This window comes from Tursiops truncatus, chromosome 9 (assembly GCF_011762595.2).
Source record: "Tursiops truncatus isolate mTurTru1 chromosome 9, mTurTru1.mat.Y, whole genome shotgun sequence".
Lineage (NCBI taxonomy): Eukaryota > Metazoa > Chordata > Mammalia > Artiodactyla > Delphinidae > Tursiops > Tursiops truncatus.
This window is the reverse complement of record NC_047042.1, coordinates 972732-987223: the sequence shown is the minus strand read 5'-3', so window position 1 is coordinate 987223 and position 14492 is coordinate 972732.

Genomic DNA, 14492 nt, shown 5'->3' with positions numbered 1-14492 from the left:
AACCTTTTCTGCACTACTGGTGGGAATGTAAATTTATACCACCACTGTGTAGAACAGTATGGAGGTTCCTTAAGAAACTAAAAATAGAACTACCATATGACCCAGCAATCCCCCTCCTGGGTATATATCTTGAGAAAACCATAATTCAAAAAGATACACGTACCACAATGTTCATTGCAGCACTATTTACAATAGCCAGGACATGGAAATAATATAAATGTCCATTGACAGATGAATGGATAAAGATGTGGCACGTATATACAATGGAATATAACTCAGCCATAAACATGAACAAAATTGAATTATTTGTAATGAGGTGGATGGACTTAGAGTCTGTCATACAGAGTGAAGTAAGTCAGAAAGAGAAAACAAATACCACAAATACTGTATGCTAACACATATATATGGAATCTAAAAAAAACAAAACAGTACTGATGAACCTAGTGGCAGGGCAGGAATAAAGACACTGACGTAGAGAATGGACTTGAGGACACAGGGGGCTGGTGGGGGAAGGGTCAGCTGGGATGAAGTGAGAGAGTGGCATGGACATATTTACACTACCAAATGTAAAATGGATAGCTAGTGGGGAGCAGCCACATAGCACAGGGAGGTCAGCTTGGTGCTTTGTGACGACCTAGAGGGGTGGGATAGGGAGTGTTGGAGGGAGGCTCAAGAGGGAGGGGATATGGGGATATATGTATACATATAGCTGATTCACTTTGTTGTACAGCAGAAAATAGCACAACATTGTAAAGCAATTATACTCCAATAAAGATATAAAAAATTAAAAATAAAAATATGCGATAAAAATACTGGGAAGAAAAACAAAAAAAGTATGACTATAAATATATGAAAAATTGAAATTAATAGTGGAATTTCTTTCCTTCTTTTACCGTGCTGTACTATACAAATTCTACAGGAAGTATGGTAGTTTTCCTATTGGAGAATGGACATACAACAGTCTGCTTATTGGGTCAGTGTATGTTCAGATCAAGATCATACTGGTCAGACTTCCGTGCAGCCAGAGGTGGACATGCAACCCATCAGGTCAATGCGAAGGACAATTTCCGGGTCATACTGAAATAAGGCAAGTCACTTGCCCTGGGTTTTGGATCTTTCCAGTTTCCATAAGCTGGGATGGGGACACAGCTAAGGAGTCAACTCAACCATGAAGCTGATGAGTAAGCACCACGGTGGAAAGAACGTGAGTCCTTGGACGACCTTGGGCTCCGACACAGCTCAACAGTGTGAACTGTGAATGCAGGAGAGAAAAGCGTGTCTGGTTTCAGCCACTGTCATTTGGGGTCTTTGTTATGAAGTCTTAGGGCTATAAACATCCCTAATGTGCTTTCTATATTTTTCTGTGCACACGTATGTTTCTCTATGTTTCTTCAATTAATTTCAATTTAAAAATAAACTTACCATTTTTATTAATGCATAGTAGGTCTCTAATTAAAGTGGGAGAATATGTAGTCACTTATATATTACCTCGCTAAACACGGATCCCAAATCACAACCGATATTAATTAAGGCCGCAGAGCAATGACTCGGAATTTCCAATTGAATGAGTATCAGCTATCAAACCGCTATGCTCCAAACACGTGGGATTCTACTGAGTCTCAGCCTAGAGGCAGAGATTGGAGATTCTGATGGTCTTCAGCATCAAAGTAAATAAACAAAGTCAAGGTGCTACAACAAAGAAAGGAATCTCTGATCATTTACTCAAAAATAAACACGATGTTTCCTTTTGGCAGTTGGGCTGACCAGGACAGAAGTAGGGCAGGTGATGCAGAGGCTTAAGGGTTTATAATGGAGTTTCTCAGATCAGCGTTTGACAGATGAGGAGGAAGCAGTCCTGGTCCCTCTTGGTCGGGCTGATTTTAATTCCTCATATAGAGTAAATTGGGACCCGGCACTCCTGCCCTTGGTGCCCTGCCCCCTGCTCCCCCCGTGGCCCCCCAGGATAAGGCATGGGGGAGGGAACTGCAGTTCAGAGACTCCTCAGCTGATGGCACTGCTTTAGGATCAGGGAATCGATCCAAAGCTGCCCTGCTCCTCATTTTCACTGAGTCATTTAGATCTTTGTGCTGTACAAATACAGACAGATTTTTGGAAATAAAGATACATCATTAACGTGAAACCAAATGAGCAGGGAGACATAAAAAAGAAATTACAGTGGTATGAGAACTGTCTGCAATAATTATACGTTATATGAAAATTACCAGGAATTTTTAACATGACACCTGCGTACCCAATCTCAGAACTGACACACCAGCACAGGGACTTCAGTGCTGGCAGAATGACTACAGAAATACAGAGTTTCCTGAAATGGCACAGCAAGAGAGACACTGGAAGCAAGAACCGTGTATACATTATGATAAAGTAGAGAATTTGCCAAATTTAATTCATTTCAATGTAAAATTTTCTTTTCAGAAGAGAAACAGAACAAAGAAAAAAAAAGAAAACAAGGTCAGGACTTCTGGCTACAGTCAAGGGTAGACATGGACAGAAGACAACTATGAAACTGGACAAAATGAACAAAAACAATATGTTTCAGAATTCTGGAAACTGATCAAAGGCATATGATAACATGAGACAGTTACAGCCGACAAACTGCTGAACCAGGTAAGAAGGGGGTGGTCTGCAGCATTCTGGCTTACAACACGCAGCCCTAGCAGGTGGGCCAGGCTGCAAAGCTCAGTAGCCCCTCTGCCCCTGTTGAAGGGTGCACACACTGTGGACCACCGGGCCATGCCCACACCCAACAACACGGTCAGCATCCCGTCTCTTGCAGAGTCCAGCAAAAGGAAGGGCAACAGCTCAGGGTCTGGCCTGTGGCCGTGTCATGCACGGAGCCTGTGAGGCTGCGTGTACAGCATGAGAGGCCGGAGAGGCCCAAGCCAGCCACAGACTCCGCGTGAGCCCAGAGGCCCTCCGCCTGCCACCCATGTGCGCCCTGCAGAGACCAGAGGAAGCAGGAAAGAGAAAACTGAACCAACGAGAAAACAGCCTGAATTTGGAATGCCCTGCCCCACCCTCATGCAGCTCGTGGCAGAGACAGAAGAGAACCCTTGTTGGCCTGAGGTGGTGAAGCACAGGCTCTGGCCGGCAACTGGCCTGTATACAAACAGCGTGACTCTGAAAAACCCAGGCTTTAAAAAATGAAAACAAAACTGAAAAAACCAACTAGGCAGAGGCACCAGGACCTACCCACTGCAGGGGATAGAGTTGTCATAGATCCCTCCCAAAGAAACGCAAACGAGCCCCAGGTAGGACAACAGAGATCTACATCCAGACACACCGAAGTTGAGATGTTGAGAGTCACTGAGAAATCTTGAGAGAGTCAGACATATGTGACGGATGCTGTCGGAACCATTAGTGGTTGGCTTCTTATAAGAAGCAACGCAGGTGAAAAGACAGAAGGCGACATGTTCATTAGGAAAATGTCAATTAAAACCACACATCACCAGGATGGCTACAGTCAGGAAGATAGTGCTGACAGGGGTGTGGAAACACTAAAAACTTCATTACTGTTTCCAGGGATCATAAATGATAAAGACACTTTGGAGAACAGCTCTGCAACCTCTTCAAGTGCTGAACACAACCTACCATACAACCCAGCAAGAGACCCCAAAGAGAAGTAGAAACGTGTGTCCAAAGACATGTATGAGAAGGTTCACAGCACATTGTACTGAGCAGCCAATCAGGGAATGATCCAAAGGGCCACGACGGGACGACAAATGCTGTCCCGCTGCCCAGTGGACTCAAGCCCACTGCTCGGTGCCACGTGGGGACGCTCAGACACATGACAAGTGACAGTCACATACAGACAACTATAGGTCACGTGATTCCATGCAGATGAAGTATGCAGGAAAGGCACATTTATAGAGACAAAGAGTCTCTATAATGGTGGATGGGGGTTAACAGGCACTAGACACTCCAAGGTGATGGGAATGTCCTGAACTGGGTGGTGGTGACCCAGGCACAGGTCCGCAGTCTGACTAAAACCTCACAGAAAGGTGCACTTAAAGTGGGGAAATTACATGGTATGTCAATTATACCTCAAAGAAACTTTAAAAAAAATGGTTAGTGGTTAGTCTGACAGTAAAAAATTCAGGAATGTCTGGCAATGGGCAAACCATCAGTGAATGAGTGTAAGTTAAAAAAAAAAAAAGGAAGCAGTGGTGTGAATGGCATGGTTCCTTCTCAGTGGGTCGACTTTGCCTGGACCTGAAGGGTGGCCACCGGCACTCACCACGGGACCTGGTTCTGAGATTTCCTGCAGTGGGATCGTGCTCGTGGATTGACAGCACCAGTGTTATTTTCACGTAAACTGACACTGCTGGAGCCATCGGCAAAGCCTCCGAGACCCCCTCAGGGACCTCCCATTTCGAGTGATGGGCCGGCTTTGCATTTCACGTCTAGCGACGAGGAGCAGGCCGCGACGCCAGCTCAGACTTATCGGAACATCTGGGGGTCCCTCCTCCCCCACAGGCCTTGCTAGGAACCCTCAGCCTGCAAGGTCCCGGCTGGTCTCCACCTGGCCGTTGGCCACAGCTGTGGCTGCAAGAGCAATCTTGCAGAATGAGGGCCAGACACAGAGCCGGCCAGCTTGCCAGCTGCTATAGAGAGGAGGGTCCCCAGGTTGGTGTTTATCTCCTGTCCAACAGGCCCCCCTCCGTGCCTGCAGCATCCCTGGGTGACTCGGGCTTAGGGAACCAGGTGACTTTGCTGACACCAAATGCTGTTCTCGCTGTGAATAATCGGCCTTTTGTCTCTGACCCACGAGTTACCTGTCTCCTGGGAGCATCCAAGAACCCCGAGCGCCAAATCTGCAAGCTTGCAAGTAAGGAAGAATCCCAGACCCTCAGTTCTTGACACTTAGCTCCTCGCACATTTGACTTACAAGTAGGAAGAAAGCACGTGTAAACTCTAAAGCCTGATCTCCGCTGTAGTACATATATACACACTGTATACAAAATAGATAACTATAGAGCACAGGGAACGCTACTCAGCACTCTGTAATGGCCTATATGGGAAAACAATCTAAAAAACAGTGGATATATCTATATGTATAACTGATTCACTTTGCTGTACGCGGCAGCTAACACGACATTGTAAATCAACTATACTCCAATAAAAATTAATTAAAAATAAAATAAAATAAAGAATGTTTATGAGTCAATTCACAGCACTCACTCTCCATCAGGGGGCTTAAGAAACCTAAGAATTGCGTTGCTGTGTGGCCTGGAACAGTGCAGTGTACGGCTAAAAGCAACCCAACGGTTTTGAAATCTCACTGCAAGACTAATTCTGTGGGGATGAGACCCAATTCAGAAATGTATTGGGTTTTCAATTCAGGTTAGTCTAGTACTGATATAAAGGGGCAGAAATGTGGTCGCAGGAGGGCCCGAGGAAGGCGCCCAGCTGTCCAGCAGCTACGGACACACAGGGTGTAGTAGATGAGGGACCGCTGGCTTCAGAGTCCAGCTCAGCCACCCCGCTAGTGGAGCAGCCTTTGCTGTGTCCCTCGGTGTCTCTCTGGTCAGTGTCCTGACCTATGTCAGGGAGTGAGCAGTGACATCTCCGTGGCAGGGTGGTATGGGGACAGCGGGTCGTGTGGGGAGCACTGCGTCTGGCCTGGGTGCCCCCCGGCTTTGAGGGGCCGTGCTTCCCTGTGGGAGCTCAGGACCACGGCATAGCCCTCCTGTGCCTCATTCGTCACCGCCTCCCACAGGTGCCACTTCGAGCAGGGATCCATCTCCGAGCTGGGTTCGTCCTGAAGGACAGAAAACACAGGGTGAGGGGCGCAGGGAGAACCCTGCTGCCCTCCAGGCCTGAGAGGGCAGCAGGCCCAGCCCAGAGGGAATGCCTGCCTCAGCTCCAGGCCACGCTCCACACCCAGCAGGGGCCGGGGCCCCTCATGTCAGCCGGGCCCCCCTAGGGATCTGGGGAGTTAGGCCGGCCTGGATGCACCCCAACCTCTAGAAAATTCCAGAAGGATCTACCCGAGAAAGATGTAGGAGAGCAGAAAAAGGCTTTGTTGATTTCACATTGTCAAGTAAATTGACATTTCTTGAAACTCGAAGCTTTCTCCTTCAATAAACACTGAAGCACTACTTATCCGAACCACTTTTGAGAGAGATGTTTCTAGGCTGCATGATGCGTTTCTGTGCTTTTGTAGTCAGGAAGTACCGAACACATTTTTCTTAAGAGCTGAGGGTCATCAACTGCCCCAAAGAAAGAAACAGAAGGAAAGTGGACACAAAATGGCACTGAGCAGGAAAGCAGACACCAGCAAACATGGGTCTTTTCTGCAAATCGCGTGATACAGTGTATAGTTAGTTATAAACCAAGTGGACGGAAGGTGTGCAGGCATTGTTCCCTGAGAGAATTGGATGCATCGTTCCCACACGGGTGTCGTCGGGGAGATGCTTGTCCGGTCTCAGGGGAGGACTCTATGGGCCCTTCAATGCATGTCCGCCACCAGATGCTCTGAACACTCACTGTCACCACCGTCACTAAAGCTCAATGAGGAGGATTTCATGGGCTGCCTTCAAGGACTCTGATGGACAGACACTGTCATCAGGACCATTTCACACGAGGAGAAAATGTCCACACAACGTGTGAGTCCCCACCCTGGTCGCCATGCCCAGGCCTGGGTGAACAAGGGTGCCGAGAGCAGGGCTGCAGGACGGGAGAAGCTGACTGGCTGCGGTGAGCCGGGGACCCGCTCCAGGACGGAGGCCCCATCCCGACCCAGGAGACATGGGGGTGAGGCTGAGCGGGCAGTTCTGCTGAAGGTAAGGAATGGCCCTGTCGGGAACTCTTCAGTGCAAGCCGGCATTCTTTTGTAAGGAAAACGCGTTTGCAAACTGCAAAATCATGCAAGTGTTAGGTTTTCATTACCCGATTTCAGAAGATGCAATTACACAGTAGTCCTTGATTTTGGACCTTGCAAAAAAGCAAGCTTGGTGCAAGTGAGAGGAAACTTCAGCTCAGATAGCGGAAGACAGTCCACGAACGATGGGGTCATTTTTCCATCACAGGTCTTCTGAATCCCCTTTAACTCCCCGCCCTGAAATGCTGTTTCCATTTAATGAACAAGAGCAGGAAAAGAAAGAATGTGTCTTGTTTCCCATACTTTTCCATGTTCCTCATACCTCTACAAGCGCAAAGCCCTGGGCAGCCCTCTAATGATTAGAACCCAGTCTATGGCTCACAAATGATGACTTCGATTTATTATTTGAATGATACTACTTTTAGCTGTTTTGAAATGCAAAACAACTGGTTCTATTTCTTGACACTTGACCACCTCCAATTCATGTTTCCATCCAGCCAAACTGGATTAATTTCTGTTCCCACGTGGATTATAGACAACCTTGTCCCAAGGCCGCTGCCCATGCTCTGCTCTCCCGCCAGACGCCCTCCCCTCCCCCCTCAGATCCATTCTGCACCCTGACCCCCACCCTCAGGATTCCCCATGGACAGAGTCCCTACAGTTCTGACCATCATATCTGCAGGTAGGAAAAGACTTAAAGCAACAGCCAGAGGAAAAGTGTGCATTGGTTCTCAGATTACAAGTGAATTCTGGTATTCTTTTAAAATATTGTCTTTAACGTTAAAATTGTATCAAATCTTCAATTGGATAAATAAAAGGGAGTCAAAGAGTCTGTTTTGGTTCTGTAAAATTCCAATGGTATTTTAGATTCTGTTCAGAAAATGTTGATTTAGGGCCAAACGTTTATTAGGTCAGAAGCCCAATGTTGCCAATTTTGAACGTCCTCCCCGGAGGAACTCTGATAGGTCAAAGCGTCTTATTTGCAGACACGGGCATGTCCCTGATACATCAGCTACTCGCCGGTAAGAGAAGGTCGGGTTTCCCCAGCAGGGCCAGGGCTGTGGACAGCTTCCTCTTGGTCCCCCCGCTGTAGGTGGACACAGGTTTGTCCACGTGGGCTTCCAAGTGGAGGAGCCTCACGAGTTCCCCGGCCACCTGAAGGAGAGGGGCTCTCTTTGAAGGCACCCCCATTCGCCAAGGGACCCACCACCCCGTGACACGTGGCTCTGGGCCTGGAACCCTGCTCCATCTGGCCCCTCCCCTGCCCACCTTCCCACACTCAGCCCAGCTCCTGAAACACCCCTCCAGGACACAGGGATGCTGAGAATAAACAGACGGGGCTCTCCTGGATGAAGCTGGGTTTTCTGCACCTGTGAGTCACGGAAGCGACAGCCAGAACCCTGAGCTCAGGGCTGGTGCTCAGGGAGCACCCCGGGACAGAAATGTGGTGGCCGGGGTGCGCCAGACACACCTCCACACTGAGGTGAGCAGACACAGGTGAGGCAAACAACGACAGAGGAGGATCTGAGTGGGGATGAAACCCCGAGCGAGGGGGCTTCAGGTGGCAGAGGAGCAAGGGGGAGCCTTCAATATCCCCCAGGAAAGAAAGAGCCCTCTCAGGACACTGCACACCCAGTTCAGTTTACAAAGAAAAGTCAGGGTCCTGCTTATTTGCAACCACTGGGCATCCTCGTAGCAAAACCAGAGGATGGTGACTGCCCATCACCAAACAGAGCCCCTCGGCCCCAGGGACGCCCCGGCCCCCGTACATCGGGCACGGTCACCACTCCTCTTCCTCCTTGGCCGAGCAGCTCACCACTTCTTCATACGTCCTTGGAGTCCCAGATCCTTTCATTCTCTCTCCTTAGAAGAAAAAAGCATGCCCCCCAGCCCCGCCTTAGCTGCTCTGCACTCAGTTCTGTCTGCTTCCGGGCTGGGCTGGCTCCTCTGGGAGCTGAGATGAAGAAACGTCCTTGTTTCCATCTATGCGTGATTTTAAAATGCTGTAAACTGTTTTATTTAACTCTTGTGACCCTAGAAGTATTAACAAAGATTCGGTTTTCTCAATATCATCATGTAACCAAATCGGTCAAGATTGTATCTTAATTCAAATATAGGAGAAGTGGGAAAAACTCCACAGGACTCTGGCGGTGGGCCAATGAGTATGCATCCTAAACAATCCAATACAGCAGAACTTTAAACCAATGTACACACTTTTTTTGGATAAATGCATAAAAGTTGGGATAGTAATAATAATAGTGATAATTACAACGATGAACTACTAAGGACTTCTAAAAAGATTACGATAATATTTATGCCACCCAATGAAGAACTCCCAACATAAACTGCTCTATCACTTTATTTGTGCAGCCTCAAAATGACCCTGAAAGAATTAAGAGTCTCAAGGACTGGCCTAGCTGTCGAAAAGTATAAGTCAAGGAAGTGCAGATTTCAAGGCCCCAGAGATTCCTGAAGATGGTCTTAAGTCCCCTGATATCTGCTAAAGAACATCATCTTGGGGTCAGTAGTTTGTTCTTCTCGGAAATAGCATCGGTCTCCCAGATTGGTTTATAGGTACTATCCTTACCACGGCTCCATTCAGTTCAATAATTTCAATTAACATCAAGTAAATAAAATGGATTGAAATAAATAAAAAGTTGTTCAAACAAAACAAGTGATTCAAGACAAGCAAATAAAAGAATGTATGAAAGGCACTGCTGTGAGAGGAATGAAGAGAGGTGACGGCTGGCATTGAGAGAATCAGAGAGGTGTAGACTGTGGTCACGTTTCCCTTGGACAGGGTCTTCCAGAGAATAAGACCAGCCCACAGGTGGACATTCACATGGAAGAGGAAGGAAGGCAGCCAGAGAGGCTTCCTGGAAGAGGAGGCTCTGTTCACTGAAAAAGGATGAACCCAGGAAGGTCAGAGCCAGCTGGGAGGCTTACCTTCTGGAAGGCAGTGCCACCTTCCAGGTCAGAGCCAGTTGGGGGGCTCACCTTTCTGGAAGGCAGTGTCACCTTCCAGGTCAGAGTCAGCTGTGGGGCAGCAAGAGTGACACACTGGGAAAATGACATTTTAGGTTAATTTTAGATCCATAGAAATTGTACCAGAAAAGAGTGGAAATATGTGTAAGTATTAGAAAGAAATGTTATTTCACTGCCATCCTCCTAATTCAAAGGCTAGTAATACATAAATAAAAACTGATAAACAGAAAAATGAAACAATCATAAAAGTACAGCCTGTTGCTATAGAAAATGCACTTCAGAATAAGCGAACTTTGGAATAAACCTGCCAAACTATTATTGATTATTTTTATGAAACCAGGAAACATGTGTCATGTCTTTCCAATTTCACAAAAGGGTAAGTGTTACAGCCTGCAAATTCTGGACTGGTTAACCACGCAAAGGAATCCAGAATATACAGGAACAAATATTGGTTTGATCTGCTTTCTGAATGTCGTGTTTTCAGAAAAATATCTGAAAATGGTCTAATAAGAAGTGTTTTGTTGCAGTCTTTCCTGCACTCAGGATTCTTGTCAAAATAATGGCAAACGTAATGCCTTAGCAAATGTGGTTGCAAAATACTATCTAAACGCCAAACTGTCAATAGTTAATGGACTCTCTCTATGCTATTAGGCGCTTTTTTGCCATAAATTCTAGAAATTGTACTGCACTTAAGGCAAGAGTTTGGGATTATTCATTTCTATAGCCCCAATCTCTAATCATCTTTGCGATGATTAGACATGATGGGACGTTTATAAATATCACTGGAATCAAAATAAATTGCCCAGATATTCCCACGTTCATCCACTTGATCCCAAAGCCAAAATTTTTCCACTAGCACACGTGTTGGCCACACTGAAATTCTCCATGAGATTAAAGATCAAAATGAAGTGTTAAGTAGGAATTTAAGGATTTAAGGCAGAAACGCCTTTCTTCTAACTCTGACTCTTTCCTCCTGGTCCCCATCTCTCCTGTAATAATTTCTAGCTCCTTCTAACAAAACCATGAATAGAAGAAAACTTTGGGAGAAAAGTAATATCTGTAGAGAAGATAAGTAGTGAGATGCAGCAGGAGTTTCCCTGATAGGTATTTGTAGGTATTGACAAAGGCGAGATGGCTAAGGGCTGGACCTCGTCTCTTCCAGGGAAAACAAAACTACAGAAATTCCAGCCCTCATCCCACTGGCAGTGGGTTGCTTTTGGTATGACTCTCACCCTGAAATTATCTTACATGCTTCTCTAGCAATCCAGACCATGTTGTTATAATCATATTGTTATAACTTGATATAAGGTTTGTTTAATCAGGTTAATTGAATTCAGGCTCATACGTGGACACCATCCAACACTATGTAGTGTGGACAGTGGGGTAAAAAATTAGAATGATTCCACCAACCTGCCAAGCCTAAGTTCAAACTGAATGAAGACAGCATCCTTTTCTCACCTAAACTGAACTTCTGGAGGGTCGGGGAAGTGAGTGAGTGATATGTAGGAGAGAGCAGTCAGCTGGGGCCAGATGTGAGTGAGGACCCTGGGTGAGCTCTGAGCAGGGACGCTTGGAGGAGGGCCATCCCGAAGGACCTTCCCCACAGCGAGAGGGGCTCTTTCTCCAGAATCACAGAGGAGACAACGGTGGGTGCTGTGTGGCATTGGGGACAGGTGGCACCTGGGGAAGAGGACTCAGGTGACAGCACACAGGCTGGGAAAGCGTCCTGCCAGATCTGGGAGTCCTGAAGCCCAGGGCCAGTCAAAGCAGCCCACACATAATCTCATGCGGTTTCCACTTCTTCAGCCACCGAAGGGGTGTAGAAAACCGGATGGAGCCATTCAGCACACTGGAAGCATCTCCTCACCCAACCAGCCACCTGAGTGGGCCGAGAACGCCACACTGGAGCCAGGTCATCTGCCCTCAAAACAAACTCCCACATTCCAGCCAGGGACTTGGGCAGTTTCCTATCCCACCACTCCTGAAATGCGGCCTAAGCATCTTGCCCACCTCCTATGGCTGCTGTAAGACAGACAGTGCCTGACCCAGCATAAACAAACTACTGTTTTCTGTTATTTTATAATAATCCCTCTCGTCACCCAGTGATAAGCCCGGTGGAACAGATATGCCTGTTCTATATTTAAAATATTTCCAAAATCTACAGGAGAGGGAAATTTGCCATCAAGGGAGCTAACTCCTCTGGAAACACATGTGCTGATGTCCTAGAAGCCTCTGAGCAAGCAATAATCCTGTCTGCAAAATCAGTTGCGGTTTCCTGAAAGAAGTGAAGCCAGTTCCTACCTGGCGACCGTTAAGCCGTTAGACAGCTGAGGATCACATGCAATTGCCCTGGAGGACAGCCAGCAGCAAGGCTTACTGTATTAACAAGAACACTTTCACAGGGCACGCTTCCCCCGGGACAGAGGAGGGGCAGCTTAGAGCGTCTGCAAGCATCCACCTCTTTAGTCAGAAACCAGCCGGGAGAGCTGACGGAGACAAACACCCATTAAAGACAGAGCCAGCGAGTAGCCCCAGATGTCAAGAGCTGCTTAACTGCAGTGAGCAGGGTCCTGTGGGTGGACACCTGTCTTGGCTCTATTGAGGTGGGAGGTGGTGAATGGACCAGGTCCCCTCCGGGGACGTGGAGAGATCTCATTCTGGTTTCACTTAGAGTCACAGAGCAAAAATAAGAAAGGAAGGCTGAGGCACTGCAGAGCAGCACACAGAATGTATTTTCACGGGCTGGTGAAGGACACGGCTGTGGCTTTGTCTCCTAGGAACCCCACGATGCTCATGTCCTGCATAAGCTCACTGAAAATGCATCCCATACGCCCCTTACTTCTGCTCCAAGTTCAGAATCCAGACATGCAAGCAGCACCGTACACTCCCCGCAGTGAGGTAGAGAAGGTAAAACCTCTCCTGCGCACCTGCCAGTCCGAGGCCGCCCAACTGGACCGAGCTGTCAGTCAAGGCTGTCAGCCCCGCCTCGCCGGCTGCGGCTGGAGCCAGACAGAAGGGCAGCTGCCTCCGGTTCTTTCGGTGGTATCTGCCCTCCCCAGCTCCCACAGACGGGGGCTGGCTTTGCGGCTACCCCAGGCCTCCGTCTTCCTGAGGCCGCCACCCCGCATCCCGCCAAAGGAGGCCAGGCACGCGCGCTGGCAGCCCACCCGCCAGGAAGTCATCCTTTCCAACCACCCACCAAGTCCACATGCGCTATGAGCCCTTCTCCGCCGCGCCTGGGCATCCTACTCTATGATGTTTGCTCCTGAATGCAAATTAAGAGCCCAGTGTGTAAAAGATGCTTCGGGGGGAAACTGTGTAGGAAACAAAATTGCAGACGACGGTATGCTTTCCCTCCTACCCACCACTTCCTCTCCGCGCAGGGATCTATTCTAAATATACAACATACATATGACATAGACGTATTTGACTGTGTTTCCTTCAGCATCATCATACTGTTTCAGGGACATTTATTTGATACCGCAGTTCCGTATCACAGGATGAGAGCGCTCTGTTGGGACTGGGGGTGTCGCCAAGCATTCTTCTGCGGGTCCCTCTTTCTAGACACCCTCAGAGGCTCTTACCTTGGGGATGCACTGCTTTGGAATCCCACGCAGGCTGCAGTAATAACAAAGGTGTTCCCAGCCGGTCAGGAGCTCATCCAGGGCGTCCTGCTGCGGACAGTAGCCAACGTGGATGCCGGCTGTGCCAGCAAGAGCCAGATCCACATCCTCTCTGCCAAGAGAAGCAGCGGCACTGTCCAGAAAATTCGACTTTCCAGACAAACATCACCCATTTCTTAAATCTGGCTTATCAATCAGAAGTTCATTGCAGTTTGTCTAACGCAATTAAATGGGCTCAAGGAATGAGTAGCAGCCCCTGTGTCAGTAGAACAGACTCGGCTCTGAGGCCACGATTGCTCTGGATGTTAAAGAACATGCGTAAGACACGGAGCTTCGTAGCCGTCATCTGGCAACAATGGCTACAGCTCAATACATGGCCATCATGGCTATTATTCCGCAACCAAACACCTCATAAATCATTCAGTATCAGATTTTTTAGAAATCATTTTTATGATAACAATAATATATATCTGTCATTGAACATACAGAAAAATAGGAACCTAAAAAGAAAAATTCATGGTCCCAGCCCTCAGTAACATCTACCATTGACGTTTTAGTGTTAATCCTTTAAGTGCAGTTATGCTCCACGAGTGCAGAGTGAGGATTATACAAAACTGTATGTACTCAAAGGAAAAGAAGTCTTGTTCTATTTCTAATTTTAATATTAATATATACTCATCATGGAAATTTGTAAACTACTCAAATGTGATCACATTTAAACTTTTAAACTATTCAACATCACATTTCACATGAAACATTGACGTGTTTCTATGCATTTTTACACAGATGAAATCATAAAGTCTGTAAAGATTCTTGAGAATGCTCCAGAAAGGAAAATTCCTATTTCCTAAATGGAAAATAATGTAAAGAAAGACTTGCTGAGAAATCATGACTGCTACAGAGGTTATTATGAGCATCTCTCATTAAAAAAAAAAAGTAAATCTAGTAATTCAATATTTATTAATAGTCTATTGGGTTGGCCAAAAAGTTTGTTAGGATTTTGCATAAGAAAAACTCAGACGAACTTTTTGGCCAACCCAATA